Source organism: Panthera leo, chromosome B2 (assembly GCF_018350215.1).
Source record: "Panthera leo isolate Ple1 chromosome B2, P.leo_Ple1_pat1.1, whole genome shotgun sequence".
Classification (NCBI taxonomy): domain Eukaryota; kingdom Metazoa; phylum Chordata; class Mammalia; order Carnivora; family Felidae; genus Panthera; species Panthera leo.
The window spans coordinates 151,040,004-151,064,622 of record NC_056683.1 but is presented as its reverse complement, the minus strand read 5'-3'; positions in this window follow the sequence as shown (position 1 = coordinate 151,064,622).

Below are 24,619 nucleotides of genomic sequence, written 5' to 3'. Positions count from 1 at the left end.
GTGTTGTCCGTGCGTGTGTGTGTGTACCTACCTGGACATGTGGTGTCTGCGTGCTTGTGTGTGTGTGTGTGTACATACCTGGACACGTGTTGTCCGTGTGCATGTGTGTGTACATACCTGGACATGTGTTTTCTGCATGCATGCATGTGTGTGTGTGTACATACCTGGACACGTGTTGTCCGCGTGCTTGTGTGTGTGTGTGTGTGTGTGTGTGTGTACATACCTGGACATGTGGTGTCTGTGCGTGTGTGTGTGTACATACCTGGACACATGGTGTCTGCACACATGCATGCGTGTGTGTGTACATACCTGGACACGTGGTGTCCGCGTGTGTGTACATGTGCACACACCCACTTGCATGCATACGTGTGCACCTGTGCATGTTTCCCCACGGTTCTGTTTGTTCCCCGTCTGAGATCAGAGCCGGTGTGGAAGTGAGTCTGTGCCAACCCCTTCCGGGACTGAGCACGTAGAGGCCCAGCACCCCGTGCAAACACGCGGCAAACCCGGAGCCCTGGCCTGGCCTGTGCGTTCCGGGCTCCAGATGCTCCCAGCCTGATGCTGGGTCCTGGTCCTTGCTGGCTGATGTGGGGTGTGGGCCGGTCCCTGCAAGTGAAGGGGAGCGGACAGATGTCAGTGATTTCCGTCCTGCCGCGGAGCTCTGGGAAGGGGGAGGGCCGTAGGGCGACACGGGGACAGTGAGGGGGCGATGTTTGTGCACCAGCAGATGGCCCAGCCCCAGAACCTGCTGTGTCAGCCTTCCAGATTGTTTCCTTGTGAGACAGGAAGTGCGGATGTGAGCCTGGACGCCGGCTGGAGCGTCTGCTTTCTCTCCCTGGCAAACATGTGCCATGTTTTGTATGTAAATAAAAGAGGAGGGGGGGGGAGGGCTACGGAGTTTTGTAGGGAAGCTTCTGGATCCTGGTTCTGGTCTTCTCTGCTCATCAAAGACCCAGAACACGTTTCTCAGCTCTTCCCACCACTGTCCTCTGTCACCCCAATTTCCACTTGGATCTTTAGAAAAGGCTTTGTTTGGTAAAAAGACTAAGGGCCGCTTAATTTCGGCTAGAGGGTCACTGGCACCCTGCTTGTGGGCCTGAGGCATTTTCCCAGGATGTGGCACTTTCAGGGCCGAGCTGAGGGCGCTCCTGGGCAAATCGGTGCCACCGGCGGGAGCTGTGCCGCACACGTGGGCCGGTGGGAGAACAGACTCGCGCCTGCTGGTGGTTCCTGCGTGAGGGCCACTTGGAGACAGTGCCCCTTACAAGCTGAAAGAAATGCAGCCCCTTCTGGGACCTTCTTGAACAGCGTGGACTGTGGGCCGTTGGCTGGAGCTGAGGCGCACCCAGCCCCTGGCCTTTGCGCTGGCGCCCCGGCCCTCTGCGGGGCGGAGGCGACGGTAAGAAAAAGCAGCGGGACCGCGGACCCCAGTGCCCGTGGACCGAATGTGGTGAGTTTGTCTTTCGGGGATTTACCAAACACACCTTACATTCGTTTGTATGTTCACCTGTCCTGACTAAAAACTGCAAAATATGTCGAAGGTAGGGACAAGCGTCCCGAGAACCACAGGGGTCGTCACCTTGGGCAAGAGCCAGTCTCCCTCATCCCTGTGCTTGGCGTGTCCACAGAGGCCTCGCCCACTTGGCGTGCCTGCCGGTCACGGGCGATGCACGGGCACACGACTGCGCAAGTAGCAGCCGGAATAGGGACGCCCCGATGGCAGGCTCAGCAGCAAGCGCATGCTCACTTAGGATTTGACGAGAAGGCTTAGGAGGGGGGTCGGAATCCGGCCTCCGTGGCCACGACTCATCCCCCATGTATTAGCATCCATCGGCGGGGTCCGGGAGGCAGGGGCAGAGCCACGGCCCAAGGAGGCTTGGCCCACGGGCGGAGCAGGAGTGAAGCGCAGCACGCGGGACTTTCCGGCGGTGACCTGGGGACCGCGTGGGTCACAAAATACTTCCCGTCTTCCCCGTGTGCACAGCGAGGGCGCGTCCCGTGTCTGGATCCCTTCATTCCTAAGGGTGGCTCGACAAGGGCCACCCGTTGATACTTGAAGCCTCCGCCGTGATCAGAGGCCAGATTTTCTGGTAACTGGTGGCTGATCGGGAGAAGTGGGTTTTGGGAGACCCTCCCTCTATTTGTCAAACATGATGAGAGACTAAATGAAGAAAAAAACGTTCATTTAAGGGGACGGGAAGTTGCACAGACCCATTTAACTTCAGCGGGGTTCTTGGAGGGACAAGCAAGGCGGAGCACAGTCCCCTGCCCCGGCCGCAGGCAGGAGAGGCACGCGGTAGGACAGGCACCCGTGGGTCCCCGGCCGCCGGCCTGCCCATCTCCTCCTGGCGCAGGCCGGCTCCGGAAATGCCAGAAATGCCAGTGCCGTGGCAGGAAGGTCTGGCTGGGCGGCAGGGCCCGTGCGCCTGGGGGAGGGAGTGGCTTGTGCTCCAAGAAGCCGTCTGGCAACTTCTCTTTGCCGGGGCCTTCTGAAGGTGTTGATTTTGGAGGTAGTGCTTCTGCACGGCTAGATTGCTTCACGTAACCTTGGGCCCTTCCCAGCAGATAACATTCCTGTGGGCTGACAGCGTTCCTCAGGCCCTCGTGGCCGCGGGAGGGTCCCAGCCCTGGGCGCTCACACCTGGAGGTGAGGTGCTCCAGAGAGGGGCTCGACCCCAGGGAGTCCTCCCCAGAAGCTGGGGGTGCGGTGAACCCGTCTTCCCTTATGTGATGTTCACAAGTAGGGGGCCCGGCTGGCCTCCCGGGTTTGGGGGTTGGCGGTCTGTAGCCCAGGGGCTTTCCCTCTCCTGAGTCACAGCCTCTGAGCTGTCTGCCTGGTGAGCAGCTGGGTCTTGTGCGAAGCCCCGCGGGCCACGGGCTCAGGCCGTGACAGGCCAGGTGAGAGTGAATTCCTGAGCTGTGTACCTTTGCTGAGAGAACATCCTGCCTCCAGCACGGCAGGAATTTGGGGTTGCAGGCCAGGGCCAGGAATGCAGGGCAGAGGGGAGGAGGGACAGTGAGAGGAGGCCGCACGCCTACCCAGAGGCGTGCATGGACCTGAGCCGACCCAGTGCCCTCAGGGCAGGGCGGTCGCACGAGCAGCAGCACCTCCAGTGACCTGAGAGGCGAGTGGGGGCCTGCCCGTCCGCGTGCCGGCTCGCGAGCAGAGGCCTTCCGGGAGGGGACAGTGGAACCGGGGCGGGAAGCTGTGTGGGTGCTCCCCACCGCCGGCCTCAGGAGCGGCGCTGGCCCCCAGCCAGGACCCCGGCACTGATGCCCGTAGACCCTTCCCCATCAGAGGTGGTAGAAGCGGGGCCTGACCACCATCGGCCATGCTGTGTTCGAGGGACACGGCGACTTGTCCCTCCCACCCTAGGAGTTCAGTCTACCTCCTGTTCAGGTCCCAACGGCACCGTGAGCTCTGGCTGTGCCTTGGCCTTGGGGAGACAGCGCAGTGTGTCAGGGCAGGTGTTGTGGGCCGGGGTGGGGGGTCACTGAGGATGCTGGGGGTCAGGGCTGGATGACCACCAATAAGCCCGCACACAGGTGCTCCAAAGAGGCGCAGTTCTGGGCATGTTCTAGGCACCACCATCCGCTGTGAACAAGACGCCCTGGAGGTCAGGCCGGTGGCCCCCCAGACACGGCTGCCACAACCCTCTGCTCAGCAGTGCCGCCAACCTACTGGGCCCCTTTCTGTTCCTGAGTTAGAGCTCCCGCACCGTCCCCGAGCACCCGAGGAGAAGGCGGCCTTGCAGAAGCAGAGGGCATCATCGGTGTGAGCAGCGGGTCCTCTGGGGCCCTTGTCTCCTCTCTCCTTCCTGCCGTTCCTTCCCCCACATCGAATGATGTCCCAGTTTCTCTGGAATTTTCCCTCATGCTTGTATAAGAAGCTCAAAGTCCATTTTTTATCTCCGTTCTAGAATCTTCTTCACCTACTTCTCCGATTCTGTCTTTCCTTTCTTCTTGGTCTTTTGCCCAGGCCTGGGTGGTCTCCAGGCCCCCATGGATCTCAGGAGTGTCCTTTTCCAAGATCTTCCCTGCACACAGGTCTGTAACTAGAGCTTTACTCCATTGGTTTTGCTTCCATGGATGAATTATTTTATTTTTTTTAAGGGATGTCTCCGCTCAGTGTGGGCTCAAACCCATGACCCTGAGGCCCTGAGTGGTGCATTCTACCGACCGAGCCTGCCCAGTGCCAATGGAAAGCCTGCATTGAGCCCTCACATGATGGAAATAGCTTCACTTGGTGGCTCCTGGCCTTGCTGACCTTGGGCTTCTGGACATCCAGCCACCAAGAGCCTCCTGACTCTGGAACTCATCCTTTGTCTTCCTGGACGCCAGCCCCCGAGCCTTCACGGGGTGGGGTCTGTGTCTCCCTCAGACTGTCGCCCCTGAGTCTGCTCTGTGGCTGCTCCTGTCTCTGCACATGGCTTCCTGCAGAGCCTCCACGGTGACCAACACCCTAGACTCGACCGGTCTGAAATCAAGACCACTGCCGAGCTTTCCTGGAGCCACCAGCGTCCTTTCCGTGCTTGGGCCACAGATCGTGGCTCGTCCCACAAATGCTTAGGAAATACTTAGCTAAGCAAGTGGCTCGTGTACAGCAGGGAGCGGGTCCAGAAAGTCTCTACCAAGTGGAGTTCAAAGTCTCCCGGGAGAGAAGGACTAATCCAACGATCACTTAAGAATATGCCAAGTAAACTGGAAAATGCTCCAAGAGACGCCCATACTGCTTCGACCCTCAGGAGGCCAAAGGAAGCCTCTGGGTCCCAGCGAGGCTCAAGCTGCATGAGGCGTGGAGCCCTGGTGGGCGAGGAAAGAGGTCAAGGCTATTCTGGGCCTTGGGCAGAGGCCGAGGTCGGCAGGAGGGGGGTGTGGAGGGCTCTGGAGGCGATGTGAGGGGAAGCCGTGGAAGCAGGTGGGGCCTGCATGCAGGGTCTGGAGCGTCTTCGCTCCAAGGGGAGGTGAAGGGGAGAGGCGGCGTCCTGTGGCTTCCCCGAGGTTGCACCGTCTGGCCGAACCATCAACCGTGGCCAGCCAGCAGGGATGGCAGCGTGGTGGCCGGCGTGGGGCCGTGCCTCGGGGCAGCCGTGTGGGGCCAGGGGGTGGCCGCTGGCTCCTCTTTTGCCTTTGCCATTATTCACACACTTCACCCTCCTTGGGCCGAGATGCTGCCAGCGGGCTTTTTTTCTTGCCCGGAGCCGTGTGGTCAGGAGGATAGGGCCGGTCTCAGAGTCAGCGGACTTGGGCTCAACCCCGCCTGCTCTAATCATCGGCCTTAAAACTCCAGGCACGTGGGAGAGGAGCCCACGGTGAACTGTGCTGGGGTACGGGTGACAGCTCACACGGAGCTCCGGGGCGGGGGGTCTGGGGCCTTACTTGGCACCTGATGGGCAGTGAGAGATTCGGGTTGTGGGCTGTATTAGCTTCACAAAGTAAATTCACATTGATTTAAAAATGTTAGCCTCCTCAGGAGCCCCTGAGGGGGGGCATAGTCTACCTCCTCAAGGACAGATATCGGGTCTTACTTTTTAGGGACTTTTTGTGTCTTGCATGGAGCTGGGAGGAGCGTTAGTGCTGAGGGCCCCGGATCCCACATGTAGGCACAGGCAAAGCCTGGGAGCCGAGTGTCTTCTTGATAAGTGGGTTCCTGCCTCCCGGGTGGTGCTCTGTGCTTGCCCCTGTTTCTAGGATCATCCTGTCCCAGCCACGCTGAGGTCCTGCCAGAGGTCTGCCTGAAGCATCGTTTTCACGCTGCCGGCGCACCACCCTCCGCCCGGCCCCTGGGGCGTCTGTGCCTTCACTCGGGCTTCTGGCCTCTACCGTGCCACGTGCATTCGCCCTTTGACTCCGGCCGTTTGGCACCCTTCTCTAATCCGAGAAGGGCTTCGTCGGAGAAATCCCAGCAGGGGTGACCTTCCTTTTCGAACGTGTGTACCACACAAGCCAGGCACCAGCACAGCTGACTTTCATTCTAGCTGGTTCCCGTCTGGACTCTGCAAACTGAACGTCACACGACGTCCAAGGACAGCAGTGGAGCTGCACGCACTCTGGGTCTCTGTGTGCTGGCCGCAGAGGAAGGGGCTTGCTCGTGCTTGCCCCTGGGGCCTGGGCAGGCCAAGAGCATGCTCCCTGGTGGAAGACTGCACCCGGGATCCTGTCTGGGCTGGGCACGCGGGAGGGGTAGCACCCACCGGGGGTTAGGCGTGGGGCTCCACCAGTCGGGCCCCGGGCACAGGGAGGGCTCTGGAGGCCAGAGGGGCGGACCAGCCTCAGGACCTCAACCTGCCTCGCTTCAGTCCGGGGGTCAGGTGCTCTCCCCCTGAGCGGTGACCCTCTGCTCAGTTGTTCTTTCTGACGAAGTCATTAATTAGTTTTGGAACAAGTAGGGATTGAATGATGTTAAGCTGATGCACACATCCTCCTAGTGTTTGACAGTGACTCATGTCATGATGTATAGGGGTTGTACGCTTTGCTGTGATTGAATGAAAGAGAAAGGTTTGCTTACCACAGGCTTAACGATGAGCCTGCGTGCTGGCCAGGCACATGTGCACCAGGTGCTGCACGGTTTCTGGCGGATCTTAGACGGGACTACGCTGACCCTTCCTGTTCTCACCCTGACGATGGCGGGGGACAGTATCACCGGAGGTCCCTGATGGCCACAGCTCAAGGAGGGGATGAGTGTACCCTCAGGACCTCTTTTCCATACCTTTCTTCCCCCCGTTCTTCCTCATCTCAAGGGGATGAACTCACTCCCTCTGAAGGGAAGGGCATAGCCCATGCTGTGCCAGCAGCCCCATTGCTGAGCCCGAGAAGAGGGCTGGGCTCTGTAGTGGGCGTCCGACTTGTTCCTGCGCTCCGTTGTCCCGTGTGCACTTGACAATTCTGTCGCAAAGGTCTTGAGCCTCGTACGTCTGGGCTGAAATGACAAGACTGGGTTCTACCTCTCATGAAGCGATTCCAAATCTGCTTGAGCCTGTGGAGTGTTTTAGGGCTTTGGAGGCTAATCTCACACTGTTCCAGGGCTCTGCAAAGGCCCACGTCAAGACCTCCCCACCACCTGCTGTCTCGGGTGAAGGTTCTCTCACACGGTCGTGCATTCATGGGTGGAGATCCCCGGGAATCCTTATCCTGTTTGGTTCACGGGTGCCCTTTCAGGCACGTTGCAGACATCGGCTCATTTGGTCTTTGCAAGGAAAACGCTATTAATATATCCATTTTGAAGAAGGCCCAGAGAGTTTAAACCAATTCAGGTCACTCAGCTATGATTCACATCCACACGGCCTCAAGATTTGGGGGAGTGAGGATATTTTAGTTAAAATCACTTTCTGGCCCAGAGACTCCTGGTAGAATTAAGATCATGACAAGCCTGGAGGAGAGTGATGGCAAGACAGGTGCCTGGGCTGAGCTGGGCCTCCCTTGTTCCTACAGCCCGACTGCCTTCACAAACCCTGCTCAGCAGCGTCTCTGCTCTCCTGCAGGGCACCCGGCACCTCTCCATGTCCCCGAGAGACGGGGGGGGCACACATTTGGCACATTTCCTGGTTAAGCTTCTCACTTTTCACAAGCAGCTCTTACTCTGTCTTCCATAGGGTTGATCCTTAAAGTACATGAATCTGCCCTTAAGCATAGCACAGACATGTGCAGAGATCACACTCTGAGGGAGGGACACGGCAAATCCTCGAATAAGGACCACACTCGGGGACGATGGCTCGACTGTACTGTCCGCTCTGCTCAATCTACATATGGTGTTACTGCTGCCACAGCGGCAAAGACCCTTGCACAGGTGTGGGTGCTCTGTCCACACCCACAACCCTGTGAGGTGCGTGTAGGGGCCAACGACCTGGCGTCATGGCCACCATTTGGGCCTGACGGGCACCATTTGGGTCTGCGTTCGCCCACACAGGGGTGGCATCGCAGCCGCCTCTAGCTGCTGGAGATCGGATGTCTTGTGTGTCCTGTCGCTGGGGCTGCCCCACGTTCAGCCTCAATTTTTCCCAAACATTAACGAAATCCCATGTCTCCAGGGGAGAGACCGAATTTCAATGTTTCCACATTCCTACCGTGAACAAAAGCCAAAGGAAACCTAAATGGAGGATGATATGTCACACTGGGTGGGGGCTCGATTGTGGGTTTCTTTTACTTTGTTTTCAGTGTGGCCCAGTATTCTCTGGAAAAAGTGATCTGTTTGATTCTGATGGCAGCAACAACTGAGCTCCTGTTACAGACGTGGCGAACCAGATCTGTCACCGGGGACTGGCATGTGGATTAGGAACCACTTGGGATGGAATGTGCAGGAGAAAGCTGAACCTGGCCCCTGCCCCTGATACAAGAAAGGGAGGCCACCGGATGCAACTGGAGACCGGGGCCCGGGAAGGAAACCAGGAGCCTCCCTCGTAGAGTCCGAGGCCTGCGGGGCTCCCTGAACCTATGCAGGAATGTCTCCTGAGCCTCAGGGGGACACCCAGCCGGAGGGGGATGCACTTGGGGTCATCCGGGGTCCGTCTCCCAATCCCCAGACTCTCCTGGAAGAGCCCCCGTCCCCAGGACGGGGCTTTCTTGCCAACTTGTCCCGTGAGCAGAGAGTCGGGCCACCCAGAATGCCAAGTGAGTAGGCAGTGACTTGTGCCTGTTAATCCTGGACATGTGTGTCTCAGAGCTGCTGGGCCACCGGTCCTGACTCCGCTAGTGGACACTCACAGCTCAGGGGGCCTTCGTGTCACCCTGCTTCACTCTCCTTTTCGGAAGTTGGGTTTGCTGCCCTCAGCGTGCCAGAGCCAGCGCATGGCACCGTGCCGTGTGACGCACCCGCTCGGCCGTGGCCTGGGCTCGACGGGATGTGCTTCTGCCTTGCTCCTGTGGCCTCTTCAGGACACTGCGTCCTGCGGCCCCAGACCTGGGCCTCTGAGACCCCGCAGGCAGCTGGCCCCCCCACCTGCCTCCCATGTGCCGGGCAAGCCTGCAGGCCCGCGTGTGCCGACAGAGCGGGGGCTTCCTTCCAGCCTGGGAACCGGAAGCCATGCTCGGAGGGCTGTCGTCACACCGGCTCTGGTCCCATCAGCTTAGCTCCGGAGTTAAACATCCGTGAGAAGTGCCATCTGCCAGTCGTGCTGGGCCGTGCACGCCGAACGATGCAGCCCTCACCTTCTCCCTGGCTCTGGCCCGGCCGCACAGCCACCAGCAGGGGCACCGCGGGAGGGACAGATGCGGAGCCCAGACCACAGGCCAGAAGGAACAGTCTGCTTGCCAGCCGAGGGAGAGAGGAACCGCCCGAAGGGTGCAACCCTTGGCCTCTGTGTAGACAGAACATGTGCACACCTGCCCACACACGGGCACTCACCTGCACACACGCTCACCCGTGGGCTCACACGCCCACTCACACACACACACGCACGCCTGCCCACACACAGGTAGTCACCTGCATGCGCGCTCACACGCCCGCTCACGTGCACTCATACCTGTCCCCCTGTGCACACACCTGCTCGCCTGTTCACTCACACACCTGTTCACAGTGTACTCACACACACACCTGCTCACGCATGCGCTCATGCATGTGCTCGCGTGCACACCCACGTGCCTGCTCGCGTGTGCACACTCACCCATGCTCACTAGCGTGCACACACACACACACTCGCACACAGAGACTGTGCGTGAGCTTCAGGCTGGTTCCCTGCAGCTTCACCTTGAGGTCTGTGGACGCCAGACAGGCTCCAGGGTTGGATTTGCCGGGTGGTGAACCCTAAACATCGTGCAAGACGCAAGTCTTACAAAATGAGCGGGAGACAAAAACAGTTCCTGCTCTCGCTGCTGGATCAGTTCTCAGGGGAGTTTTGACAATAGAAAGATGGTAGTTGTTAAAAACCACTGGCATTTTAGGTGTAAGATTATACCGAGGGACGCGACCGACCGCGTGGATGCCGGCCACCCTGGGGTGGTTTCTGCACGTCTCTGAACTTGAAGGGACAGCTGCTGCCGTGGACACCCCCTGTCGGCTGACGGGACTCCGACCACGCCCGGACCTGCGGTCCTGTTGGGGACCCCCTGGCTTCCCCAGGTAGGGCTCTTGACCCCCCCCCCTCCAGCCCGCAAACCACGAGAAGCCCCTTGCCCCTGAGGAGGAGGTGTGGGGGACGCTTGCCTGGGCTTTGCCCGGTTACAGCTACGGGTAGACAGAAACGCCGATTCACGTTCTGTGGGGCTATTGAAGAGGGTTTCTAAGCTGTGATGAGGGTTAGGTGTGTGAGAGGTGTGTGCTTCTTCTGTATACACATGTGCACGGACACACCTGGGTGACTGTGTTCACGCGTAAGGGGCTGAGGCCTCGGTAGTGTCCCCATCTGTGTCTTCTGTGTGCTCACACCTGAGGCTGGTCTCCCTCCGCGGTACAGGAGCCCCGTTCATCCACATAGGCCACCGCCCGAGACCCCCCCGTGGACCCTGAAACTATGGAGCGCTGTTCCTGTGCATGCACGCCTGTGATAAAGTTAGTTATAAGTTAGGCCCTGCAAGAAATTAACGACAATAGCTGAGAGTAGCATAGAATCATAGCAACACCCTGTGCCAACAGTTACGGGAATGTGGTTTCTCTCTGTCAAATGTCTGGGCGCTGGTGCCTGCTCTTTCTCTGGTGACCATGCCCAGTGAGACGTGCAGCTGGTGACACGGAGGAGGGAGGGACGCAGGCGCGTGACGCAGCCGGGGCCACCGCTTACCTCCGCACCACGCGTCGGAAGGCCCTCCGCCTCCAGGCCGCGGCTGACCGGAAGCGTGGACGAGGGAGGCCGCCACCAGCTCTGTCCAGCAGAAGGTGTTCTGGGCTGTCCCACGTGGGAGCCGCCAGCTGCACGTGACGCAGCGCTGGAGATGTTGCTGCCGAGGAAGAGGAGCTCATCTTTTGGTCTTAGTTAATTTTAATGAATTCAAATCTGAACAGTCTCGTGTGCCTAGTGGCTCCATCTGGGAGCTGGTGGAAAGAGACACGGTTGAAGCCGTCCCTCCCAATTTCATTTTCTGAGAAGACCGTTTGGGAGACAGCTCCGGCACCGTCTGTCCGGGGCCTGTCTGCAGGCGAAGAGGCTCCCGGGGTGGGACACGGGGCCCTTCTGAGTGGAGGCCGCAGGCTCCTGGCAGGCACAGACGGAGGACCTGCCATGCCTCTGGGCACTGCAGGGGATGGGCAACCTTCCGGTGTTCGGTGAAGATGTTTGGGGAAGCCGTGCACATGTCAAAGAGGGCCGGGGCGTGCTGGGGCGGGATCACAGGGGGCAGGGAGAGATGGCAAAGGGCACCTCTGGGAGGGGAGGGGCTCAGCCCTCTGCACCAGGTGCCACAGGCGTCTGCGGCATGGGGGAGGGTGCCGGAAGGTCAGGGTGTTGTGGGGTGGCCCAGGCTGTGCCGGGACAGGCACGGGGTGGGACGCTGGCCTGGACTCCCCATGCCCCGAAGGCTCTGCACGAATCCAGGTGTGGCGCTCCCCACCCCCAGCAGCTGCAGGAGGGCGGCTGACTGCCACTGTGTTGGTGACCTCTGCACCTGCTGCACAGCCTGACCAGCTCTTCCTTGGGGTTGATGTCACTCTGCATGAACTGGATCTTGGGCTGTTCTGTCCTTTGGCCGATACCGTTGTTAACGGTCACGTTGAGTACACGTGACCTTAGAGTCTAGTGCAATGTTGTGAAGGAACATTCCCATCCATGCCAGACGTGCGTTCAGCACCGCGTGGGTCCTGCCCGCCGTCTGTGCACTTGTGACTCCACGGCATGGCCTGCGGGAGCCCTGCAGGTGACTCTCTGAGCTGGAGTCTGGTCACTCAGGTTCTGCCCTAGTGTGGTCCTGCGTCAGCAGCTGGGAGCTGAGGTCTGTTCCCCGGTTTGCCTTCTGGGGTGCGGATGCCAGGAGAACAGAGCAGTTACTTTCTGGGCAGCGAAACCCGGAAAGCAAAACTTTCTCCAAGTTTGCAGAAATGCAGCTGGATTATCAGCGCAGTGGCCACCTTGTGTGAGCGGGTTGTGACACCCTCGTCTGGTATTTGCGGTGGCTCACGCAGGGACGTCTGGCTGCGGTCAGGGTGGGAAGGAGAGCTGGGGCCACCAGTTAAATGCTGTGCCATGGGAGAATTTACAAAAGAGGATGTCACCTTCCTTGGCTTCCACTGATGTGCCTAATTTTCTAGCTGAAAACAGGGAAATGATAAAAGTTGTGGAGACTTCTGACGAATAAAGACTTTTGATTGAATTTCTACTTAGTTTTAACGTTTACAGCTTCATTTAGTTTTCTGTTTTATCTCGGTGTAATTTCAACAATCTATGCTGATAAAATACTATGAGTTTAATGAGGTTTAAAATTTATCAATATACAGCTGTTCATGGTTTTCTTGTAATTTAAGAAATGTATACCTATTAAGCAGCAACAGTAAAGTATTTTTCTAAGAGTCATAGAATGTTATTGCCTCCAAACGGTTGTTTCAGTGAAAGAATGTCCTCCCCTCACCATGCTGCATTTAACACTCTCCATAAAAGAATGGATATAAAAGATGTTTCTAAGAATTCTAATTGTGTGTATGAATAGGCGTCGTCTTATTACAAGAATGTGTTTTCAGGGGATTCGGGGAAGATGTGCAGTAGGACAGCAGGGCTCCAGCTCCCCGCCTGGATGACATTCGCGCTGGCAGGACCCTTTTGACACAACTGTCTGGGAGCTTGGGAAGCTGGAAGAGGCTTGCGGGGGTGGGGGGCATGGGCAGTAAATTGTGGTTAATTTGGCCAGTTTCCGCTCTCCGTCCCTCAACCTCGGCCCCCTGGCAGACGGCTGTCGCGTGCTCCCACAGGCCGTGGGAGTCCAAGTAAGAGCAGAGGACTCTGTCCTCCACAAGCCCATCTCTCTCCGGCTAAATTCACAAGGGCATGTAAAGTTCCAGCTCCCGTTCCCTTCATTTTTCGCTTCTTCCTCTTGTGGGAGCCTGACATTAAAGGTCAGGACACTGAACAAGTGCATACATGGGGAAAGAATAGACAGTCCCCACGCGTGCCCAGGGAAAGGCTCAGGAAGGAACCGGTCACGGTGTCAGAGGATGACATTAAGTCCATGCCTCAGCACAGAGAAAGCGTACAAAAAACAACAAAAACGAACAAAAACAAAGAACAAACTCTGGGGAAGGGGCGGAATCTGATTTCCAGAGTTAGCACATTATTAAATTCAAATGTCCTATGCTCAAACAAAAAAAAAATCTAAAAGCATACAAAGAAACAGGAAAGTGTGGACCATTCAAAGGAAAAAAAGTCAGCGACAAGTGTCCCTGAGAAAAGAAGTAATGGCAGATATACTGGACAAAGACTCTATTTTTTTTAACCTGCAGTGTTTTATTCGTCTCAGTGATTCGGCCCCTCCACGCATCACCCAGCACTCTTCCTGACGGCGCCCCCTAACCCCCGCCCCTGTTTCCCCCATCTTCCCACCCACATCCCCTCTGGTGACCGTGACTGTGTTCGAGTCTGTTTCTTGGTTTGCCTCCCTCTCTCTCTTTTCCCTTTGCTCATTTGTTTTGTTTCTTAAATTCCATGTATGAGTGAAATCCTATGCTATTTGTCTCTCTCTGACTTACTCCACTGGGCACAGTACATTCTAGCTCCATCCATGTCACCGCAGGTGGCAAGATTTCATTCTCTTTTATGGCTGAGTAATACTCCATTGCACGTGTGTACCCCGTCTTCCTCGTCCATTCAGCGACGGATGGACACTGGGCTGTTTCCCCAATTTGGCTATTGCAGATAAAGCTGCTATAAACATCCAAGGGCATGTATCTCTTTGAATCAGTGTTTTGTGTTCTTTGGGTAAATACCCAGTAGTGCAATTACTGGATCATAGGCTAGTTCTATTTTGAATTTTTTGAGGAGCCCCCACGCTGTTGTCCATGGGGGCTACATCAGTGTGCATTCCCACCAACAGTGCACAAGGATTCCTTTTGTTCCACATCCTTGACAATACCTGTTGTTTCTTGTGTTGTTGATCGTAGCCATTCTGACGGGTGTGAGGTAATATCTCTCTGAGGTTTTTAATTAATTAATTGATAATTAATAATTAATTATCAGTTAACTAATTTAAAAAATTCACACCCATGTTAGTTAGCATATAGTGCAATGGTGATCTCAGGAGTAGATTCCTTAATGCCCCTTACCCATTTAACCCAGCACGTCTCCCACAACCCCTCCAGTAACCCTCTGTTTGTTCTCCATATTTAAGAGTCTCATGTTTTGTCCCCCTCCCTGTTTTTATATTATTTTTCCTTCCCTTCCCTTCTGTTCATCTGTTTTGTACCTTAAAGTCCTCATATGAGTGAAGTCAAATGATATTTGTCTTTCTCTGACTAATTTCGCTTAGCATAATACCCTCCGGTTCCATCCACGTAGTTGCAAATGGCAAGATTTCATTGCTTTTGATTGCCAAGTAATACCCCATTGTACATATATACCACTTCTTCCTTATCCATTCATCCATAGATGGACATTTGGGCTCTTTCCATACTTTGGCTGTTGTTGGTAGTGCTGCTATAAACATGGGGGGTGCATGTGTCCCTTCGAAACAGCACATCTGTACCCCGTGGATAAATAAATGCCTAGTAGTGCCATTGCTGGGTCATAGGGTAGTTCTATTTTTAGTTTTTTGAGGAACCTCCTCACTGTTTTCCAGAGCGGCTGCGCCAGCTTGCGTTCCCACCAGCAGCGCAAAAGAGATCCTCTTTCTCTGCATCCTCACCAGCATCTGTTGTTTCCTGAGTTGTTAATGTTAGCCATTCTGACAGGTGTGAGGTGGTAGCTCCTGGTGGTTATGATGTGTATTTCCCTGATGATGAGTGATGTTGAGCATTTTTTCATGTGTCAGTTGGCCGTCTGGATGTCTTCTTTGGAGAAGTGTCTTTTCATGTCTTCTGCCCATTTCTTCACTGGATTATTTGTTTTTTGGGTGTTGAGTTTGATAAGTTCTTTGTAGATTTTGGATACTAGTCCTTTATCTGATATGTCATTTGCAAATATCTTCTCCCATTCTGTCGGTTGCCTTTTAGTTTTGCCGATTGTCTCCTTTGCTGTGCAGAAGCTTTTTATTTTGATAAGGTCCCAGTAGTTCATTTTTGCTTTTGTTTCCCTTGCCTCCGGAGACATGTTGAGTAAGAAGTTGCTGTGGCCAAGATCAAAGAAGTTTTTGCTTGCTTTCTCCTCTAGGATTTTGGTGGTTTCCTGTCTTATGTTTAGGTCTGTCATCCATTTTGAGTTTATTTTTATGTATGGTATAAGCAAGTGGTCCAGGTTCATTTTCCTGCTTGTCTCTGTCCAGTTTTCCCAGCACCATTTGCTGAAGAGACTGTCTTTATTCCATTGGATATTCTTTCCTGCTTTGTCAAAGGTTAGTTGGCCATACGTGTGTGGGTCCATTTCTGGGTTCCCTATTCTGTTCCATTGATCTGAGTGTTTTGTGCCAGTACCATACTGTCTTGATGATTACAGCTTTGTAGTATGGATTGAAGTCTGGGATTGTGATGCCTCCTGCTTTGATTTTCTTTTTCAAGATTGCTTTGGCTATTCGGGGTCTTTTCTGATTCCATACAAATTTTAGGATTGTTTGTTCTAGCTCTCTGAAGAATGCTGGCATTATTTTGATAGGGATTGCAATGAATGTGTGGATTGCTTTGGGTAGTATTAACATTTTACCTATATTTATTTTTCCAATCCAGGAGCATGGAGTATTTTTCCATTTTTTTGTGTATCTTCTTCAATTTCTTTCATAAGCTTTCTATAGTTTTCAGTGTATAGATTTTTCACCTTTTTGGCTAGGCTTATTCCTAGATATTTTATGGTTTTTGGTCTCTGTAGTTTTTGTGTTTCCCTGATGATGAGTAATGTTGAGCATCTTTTCATGTGTCTGTTGGCCATCTGCTTGTCTTCCTTGGAAAAGTGTCTGTTCATATCTTCTGCCCATTTTTTAAATGGATTATTTGGTTTTTGGGTGTTAAGTTGTATAGGTTCTTTATATATTTTGGATATTAACCCTTTATCGGAGATGTCATTTGCAAATATCTTCTATTCTGTAGGTTGCCTTTAGTTTTGTTGATTGTTTTCTTCATTGTGCAGAAGATTTTTACTTTGATTTAGTCCCAATAGTCTATTTTTGCTTTTGTTTCCCTTGCATCCAGAGACAGATGTAGTAAGAAGTAGCTGTGGCCAATGTCAGAGACCTTACTGCCTGTGCTTTCTTCAAGGAGTTTTATGGTTTCAGGTCTTTAATCCATTTTGAATTTATTATTTTTTATTTTTTAATTAACGTTTTTTTTTCAAGTTTTTATTTAAATTCCAGTTACTTAACATACAGTGTAGTGTTAGTTTCAGGAGTAGAATTCAGTGATTCATCACTTACATATGACATCCAGTGGTCATCAACAGTAAGTGCCCTCCTTAACACCCATCACCCATTTAACCCATTTTGAATTTATTTTTGTGTATGGTGAAAGAAAGTGGTCCAGGTTCATTCTTTTGCATGTAGCTGTCCAGTTCTCCCAACACCATTTGTTGAAGAGACTGTCCTTTTTCCCATTAGATATTCTTCGTATGTTTCCTCTAACCTTACTTTGTTGAGGATTTTTATCATGAATGGACCTTGTACTTTGCCAGATGCTTTTTCTGCATCTATTGAAGTGATTATATGGTTCTTATCCTTTCTCTTATTGATGTGATGTATCACATTGATTGATTTGTGAATTTTGAACCACTCTTGCATCCCAGGAATAAATTCCACTTGATCATGGTGAATGATTTTTTAAAAATGTGTTGTTGGATTTGGTTTCCTAGTTGTTGTTGTTTTTTTAAGTTTATTTATTTATTTTGAGAGAGAGAGAGTGTAAGAGAGTGCACACACAAGTGGGCCGGGCAGAGAGAGAGAGAGAGAGATTGAGAATTCCAAGCAGGTTGTGCATTGTCAGTGCAGAGCCCAGTACAGGGTTTGAACCCACAAACTGTGAGATTGTGACCTGAGCCTGCCACTTAACTGACTGAGCCACCCAGGTGCCCCAGTTTGCTAGTATTTTGTTAAGGATTTTTGCATCTATGTTTATCAGGATATTGGTCTGTAGTGCTTTTTGGTTTTTTGGGGTTTTTTTTAGTGGTATATTTACCTGGTTTTGGTATCAGGGTAATGCTGGCCTCATAGAATGAATTTGGAAGTTTTTCTTCTTTTTCTATTTTTTGGAAGTTTAGAAGAAAGGTATTAACTCTACTTACTTACTTAATTAGTTTATTTATTTATCTTGGAGAGAGAGAGAGAGAGAACACACAACATATCAAGAGTCAGATGTGTAACCTACTGAGCCACACAGGCGCCCCATCAACTCTTCTTTAAATGTTTGGTAGAAGTCACCTGTTGAAGCCTTCTTGTCCTGGACTTTGTTTGTTGAGAGTTTTTTGATTACTGATTCAATTTCTCTGCTGGTAATCAGTCTGTTCAAGTTTTCTATTTCTTCCTGTTTCAGTTTTGGTAGTTTATAGGTTTCTAACAATTTATCCATTTCTTCTTAATTGTCCAACTTGTTGGCATTTATTTTTCATAGTATTCTAAGTGTTTGTATTTCTGTGGTGCTGGTCCCCCCTCCTCACTCATTTATGATATTACTTATTTGAGTCTTTTCTTTTTTTTTCTTGATAAGTCTGGCTACAGGTTTATCAATTTTACTGGCTTTTTTCAAAGAACCAGCTCCTGCTTTCATTGATCTGTTCTATTGTTTCTTTTTTTTGTTTCGTTTTTTCTTTTGTTTTTAGTCTCTATATCTTTATTTCACTCTAATATTTATTGTTTTCTTCTTTCTGTTGGTTTTATGTTTTGCTTGCTGTTCTTTTTCTAGATCCTTTAGGTATAAGATTAGATTGCCTATTTGAGATTTTTCTTGCTTCTTCAGTTAGGCCTGTAAACTATAAACTTCCCTTTTAGGACTGCTTTGGCTGCTTCCCAAAGGTGTGGATCACTGCGTTTTCATTTTCATTTTCACTTGTTTCCACGTCCTTTTTTATTTCTTCTTTTATTTCCTGGTTGATGCATTGAACGTTTAATAGCATGGTATTTAACTCTGTGTATTTGTGGGTTTTTTCAGATTTTTTTTTTTGTTACTGTCTAGTTTCATAGTGTTATGGTCAGAAAAGTTGCATGGTATGACTTTGCTCTTGAATTTGTCAAGGCTTGTTTTGTGGCCTACTATGTGACCTATTCTGGAGAATGTTCCATGTGAACTTGAAAACAACATGTATTCTGCAGTTTTAGGATGCAATGTTTCAAGTATGTCTGTAAAGTCCATCTGTTCTAGTGTGTCATTCAGAGCCATTGTTTCCTTGTTGATTTTCTGTTTAGATGATCTGTCCATCGATGTAAGTGGGGTGTTAAAGTCCCCTGCTATTATTGTGTTATTGTCAATTATTTCCTTTATTTTGTTGTTAACTGTTTTAAAATTTTTTTCAACGTTTTTTTATTTATTTTTGGGACAGAGAGAGACAGAGCATGAACGGGGAGGGGCAAAGAGAGAGGGAGGCACAGAATCGGAAACAGGCTCCAGGCTCCGAGCCATCAGCCCAGAGCCTGACGCGGGGCTCGAACTCACGGACCGCGAGATCGTGACCTGGCTGAAGTCGGACGCTTAACCGACTACGCCACCCAGGCGCCCCGTTAACTGTTTTATATATCTGGGTGCTTTAGTGTTGGGTGCATCAGTATTTATAATTGTTACATATTCTGGTTTGATTGTCCCTTTTATTATTATATAGTGTCTTTCTTTGTCCTTGTTACAGTCTTTGTTTTTTTTTGTTTTTTTTTTTTTTTTTTTTTTTTTTCAACGTTTTTTATTTATTTTTGGGACAGAGAGAGACAGAGCATGAACGGGGGAGGGGCAGAGAGAGAGAGGGAGACACAGAATCGGAAACAGGCTCCAGGCTCCGAGCCATCAGCCCAGAGCCTGACGCGGGGCTCGAACTCACGGACCGCGAGATCGTGACCTGGCTGAAGTCGGACGCCCAACCGACTGCGCCACCCAGGCGCCCCTACAGTCTTTGTTTTAAAGTTTACTTTGTACAGTGTCAGTATTGCTATACTGAATTTCTTTTGACATCTTTTTGCATGATAGGTGTTTCTCCATCCCTTAACTTTCAATCTGTAGGTGCCTTTAGATCTAAAATGAGTCTCTTGTAGATAGCATATAGTTGGGTCTTGTTTTTTAAGTCCATTCTGTCACCCTGTGTCTTTTGATTGGGGTTTTTAGTCCATTTACATTCAAAATAATTATTGATAGATATGTATTTATTGTCATTTCATTATTTGTGTTGGGTTGTTTCTGAAGATTTTCTCTGATTCTTTCTTGTCTTTCCCTCTTTCATGGTTTGCTGACTGTCTTTAATGATGTATTTGGATTTCTTTCTCTTTATTCTTTGCATATTTATTAGTGGTTCTGAAATATGGTTACCATTAGGTTTGTATATAACATCTTACACATATAGCAATCTATATTAAGTTGATGGCCATTTACATTTTAACCCTTTCTTTCCACCTCTCCTCCCACTTTTTAGGTATATGGTGTCATATTTTTTATTCTTTTATTCTGTGAGTTCCTTGACTGATTTTTTTACAGAAATATTCATTTTTACTGAATTTGTGTTTCCTACCTTCACACTGTCACTTTTGGTCTCTCCTCTCCATTCATAGTCCCCTTTAGTATCTCTTGCAGGGCTGCTGTAGTGTTCATGAACTCCTTTAGTTTTTGTTTTATACAAAGACTTTAAACAACTTTTAAATGTGGTTGAAGAGCTAAATAAAGATGTGGAAAAAGTAAAAAAAAAATCATATGTGACTAAAATGGAAAGTTAGGAAGGAGGTAGAAAACCTAAGAAGAAACCCCAAAGAAATTCTGGAGGCACAAAGTACAGTAACTGAAATGAAAAATTCACCAGAGGAATCAAAAACAGATTTGAGCAGGCAGAAGAAAGAATTAGCACACTTGAAGATAGACAGTGGAAATTCTAGAGTTTGAAGCAAGAAAAAAGATTGAAGAAAAGCAAACAGCCCTAAGGATGCTGTGGGACACCATCGAATCGGCCAATATATTCACCTGGGAGTCCTAGAAGAAGAAAAGAGAGAAAGGGGCAGAGAAAATATTAGAAGAAATAATGGCTGAAAACCTCCAAAATTTGATGGCATACATGAAGCTCATCCAAGAAGCTCAACAAACTCCAAGTAAGGTGTACTCAAAGGTACCCATGAAGATACATCATTATTAAATTATATATAAAAAGATAACTCACAAAATGGGACAAAATAGTTGTAGGTCCTATATCTGATAAGAGATTAATATCCAGAATGTATAGAGAACTGCTAAAACTCAACAACAGAATTGATTCTAAAATGGACAAAGGACTGAATAGATTTTCCTCCAAAGAAGATATACGGTGGCCAAGCTCATGAAAAGATGCTCAACGTTGCTGATCATAGATACCACCTCACACCCCTTAGGATGGCTGTGATCAAAAACCAGGAAACAAGTGCTGGTGAGCATGTGGAGAAATTGGAGCCCTAGTGCATGGTTGGTGGGAATGTAATATGGTGCAGCTGCTGCGGAAAACAGTATGGAGTTTCCTCAAAAAATTAAAAATAGAATTCCCATATGATCCAGCAGTTTCACTTTTGGGTGTTTACTCAAAAGAATTGAAAGCAGGGTCTCGAAGAGATACTTGTACACCTATGTTCATAGCAGCATTATTCACAATGGCATGGGAGCAACACACTGTCTGTTGGTGGACGAATGGGTAAGGAGAGTATGGCATAAACATATACTGGAATATTACTTAGCTTCAGGAAGGAAGGAAATTCTGCTATATGCTACAGTACAGATGAGTTTCAAGGTCATTACTCCAAGTGAGATAAGCCAGTCACAAAATGATAAACACTGTAGGAGTGCACTTATATGAAACGACCAGAGTAGTCAAATCCATAGAGACAAAATAGAGTGGTGGTTTCTGGGGGCCGGGGCGGGGAGGGTGGGGAGTTACTCGTTTAATGGGTATAGACTCTCAGTTTTACAAGATGAAAAACTCTTGTTTTTCAGAATTAAAACTATTTTTAGAGTAATGAGGATGTGTGGTGGTGACGATTGCACCAATGAATGTATTTAATATCACCTAAGTGTACTTTTAAAAATGGTTAAAATGTGTGTACTTCACCACACACAGAAACACCTATCCTGAAAAAAAGGATATCTTTGATACGTTGCGTTGTACGAGATACACTATGTAAAGTCACACAAGTAAAAAATGCTTCCAAGAGTGATGGGAAAACAAAAGAATATACGAAAGTATATGAAATATGGAAGTAAATTTTAAAGAATAGTAATAAAATGAGCACCTAGGTACCCTCCACCCAAATTTGGAGGGAGAGCTTTGTCCGTCTGTTTGAAACTTCCATGTGCTCCAGAATGACCACACACACCTCAGTCCTTTCCACCTGGAGATAATCATTATCATGAATTGTATTCAAGGTTGCCTTGATTTTCTTCATATCGGAACAACACATCATTTCGTATGGCAAGTGTCTGCGCTTCACACAGGCGGACTTGCACTGTGGTTTCCTTTCGTGGCTTGCTTCTTTTACTTGACACGGAGTTTCGGAGGCACGCAGCCATGGGTGACGTGTGGGACTGTGGCTTATTTGACCAGCAGTGAGTCTCATTGTATGAAAACCCCACAACTCGTGTGCCCATCCCAGTGGTGGTTTCGGTTCTTCTGCTGTTTCATCATTGCTGCCGTGAACATTTTCATGGTACACACGTGCATCGGTGCCATAGACTGAGTGTTTGTGTCCCTCCAAGTTCATGTGTTGAACCCCTAACCCCTAATGCAATGCAACAGCATTAGGAGGAGGGGCCTTTGGGATGTGGTTACGTCATGAGGGTGGAGCCCCCACGAGTAGGATCAGTGCCCTTGTAAAGGGACCCCGGGAAGCTCCCCCGCACCTCTGCCACGTGAGGGCACTGGATCTGCTGGCATCTTCATCTTGGACTTCCAGCTTCCAGAGTCGAGAGGAATAGGTTTCTGTTTCTAAGCGCCCAGTGTACAGTATATGGTTACAGCGGCTTGAGTGGCCTGTCTTCAGTTCTATACCTGGAAGTGAAATTGCTGCTCCATAGTTGATGTGTTTGCGCAGCGTCACTGTGAAATGATCCGTGTTTCCTAATGTTGTTACATCAACCTGCAATTCTGCAGCAGGGTATGAGTTCTCATCTTTGCATATCTGCAATAATACTCGGTTACTATCTGATTTTTATTTACTTTTTTGCCAGTCTAGTGTGTACTCATATATGACTGCGTTTTAATTTATATTGCCTGGTTACTAACTAATGAGGTTTAAAACATTTTTCATGTGTTTATTAGCCAACTGTGTTTCTTTTTCTGTGAAATCTTACTCATGACTTTTGCCCATTTTTATGTTGTGCTTTTTTCCCCCTTTATTGGTTCTTGGAGGTATTTATATGACCAGCCTCACCAGACTCCAGTCAAACCAAACTTCGTTTGACCTTTCCAGGTGCCCATGCTTCCTTCCCCTGCATTCCCTGTGCCCCAGACTCTGCCCTTCCGTCCTTACTCAGCCCATCTTTGCTGGCTCACACTTGGCTATCTTTTTTGTATATATATGTTGTGGAAATCTGTAAGCTAATGTTTGTTAAGGATTTTTGCATTTATTGTCATGATGTATATTGGCTTGTCATTCCTTTTTTGATATTTTCTTTGACTTTTTGGTATCAGGGTAACACTAGTTTCATTAAATCAACTGGGAAGTATTCTTCTATATTTCCTAGAAGAGATCATGTAGAATTAGTGTTAATTCTTCTTTAAACATTTGGTAGAATTCCTCTGTGAAACCATCTGGCCTGGAAACTATTCTTCTGGGAGTTTTAAAATTACACACTCAAAATCGTTAAGAGTTAAAGTGTGATTCAAATGATCTATTCTATCTTGGGTGAATTATGGTAGATTGTGTTTTTGGAAGAACGGTGTCCATTTTGTCTAAGTTGATAAATGTTTGTGTGTGGAGTTGTTCATAGTATTTCCTTACCCTTTTGATGTGTGCAGGGTTTGTAGTGAACTCCCCTGTCTTAGTAAAGGTGTGGATAATTTCTGTCTTCTGTCTTTTTCAGTCTTGGTAGAGGTCTGTCAATTTCATTGCTATTTCCTTTTTTTTTAACTTTGGAAATCTTTTTTTTTTAAAGCTTTTGTATGTATATTCTTCTTCTTTTTTTAATATGAAGTTTATTGTCAAATTGGTTTCCATACAACACCCAGTGCTCATCCCAACAGGTGCCCTCCTCAATGCCCATCACCCACTTTCCCCTCTGTCCTACCTCCATCAACCCTCAGTTTATTCTCAGTTTTTAAGAGTCTCTTATGGTTTGCCTTCCTCCCTCTCAAACTTTTTTTGTTCCTTCCCCTCCCCCATGGTCTTCTGTTAAGTGTCTCAGGATCCACATAAGAGTGAAAACATATGGTATCTATCTTTCTCTGTATGACTTATTTCACTTAGCATAACACTCTCCAGTTCCATCCACGTTGCCACAAAAGGCCACATTTCATTCTTTCTCATTGCCAAGTAGTATTCCATTGTGTATATAAACCATAATTTCTTTATCCATTCGTCAGTTGATGGACATTTAGGCTCTTCCTATAATTTGGCTATTGTTGAAAGTGCTGCTATAAACATTGGGGTACCAGTGCCCCTATGCATCAGCACTCCTGTATCCCTTGGGTAAATTCCTAGCAGTGCTATTGCTGGGCCATAGGGAAGATCTATTTTTAATTTTTTGAGGAACCTCTACACTGTTTTCCAGAGTGGCTGTACCAGTTTGCATTCTCACCAACAGTGCAAGAGCGTTCTGTTTCTCCACATCCTCTGCAGCATCTATAGTCTCCTGATTTGTTCATTTTAGCCACTCTGACTGGTGTGAGATGATATCTCATGGTGGTGTTGATTTGTATTTCCCTGATGAGGAGTGACGCTGAGCATCTTTTCATGAGCATCTTTTCATGTGCCATCTGGATGTCTTCTTTAGAGAAGTGTCTATTCATGTCTTCTGCCCATTTCTTCACTGGATTATTTGTTTTTTGGGTGTGGAGTTTGGTGAGTTCTTTATAGATTTTGGATACTAGCCCTTTGTCCAATATGTCATTTGCAAATATCTTTTCCCATTCCGTTGGTTGCCTTTTAGTTTTGTTGATTGTTTCCTTTGCAGTGCAGAAGCTTTTTATCTTCATGAGGTCCCAATAGTTAATTTTTGCTTTATGAAGGAAATTGAAGAAGATACAAAGAAATGGAAAAACATTCCGTGCTCATGGATTGGAAAAATAAATATTGTTAAAATGTCAATACTACGCAAAGCAATCTACACATTCAATGCAATCCCAATCAAAATTGCACCAGTATTCTTCTCAAAGCTAGAACAAGCAATACTAAAATGTGTATGGGACCACAAAAGACCCCAAATAGCCCAAGTAATATTGAAGAAGAAGACCAAAGCAGGAGGCATCACAATTCCAGACTTTAGCCTCTACTACAAAGC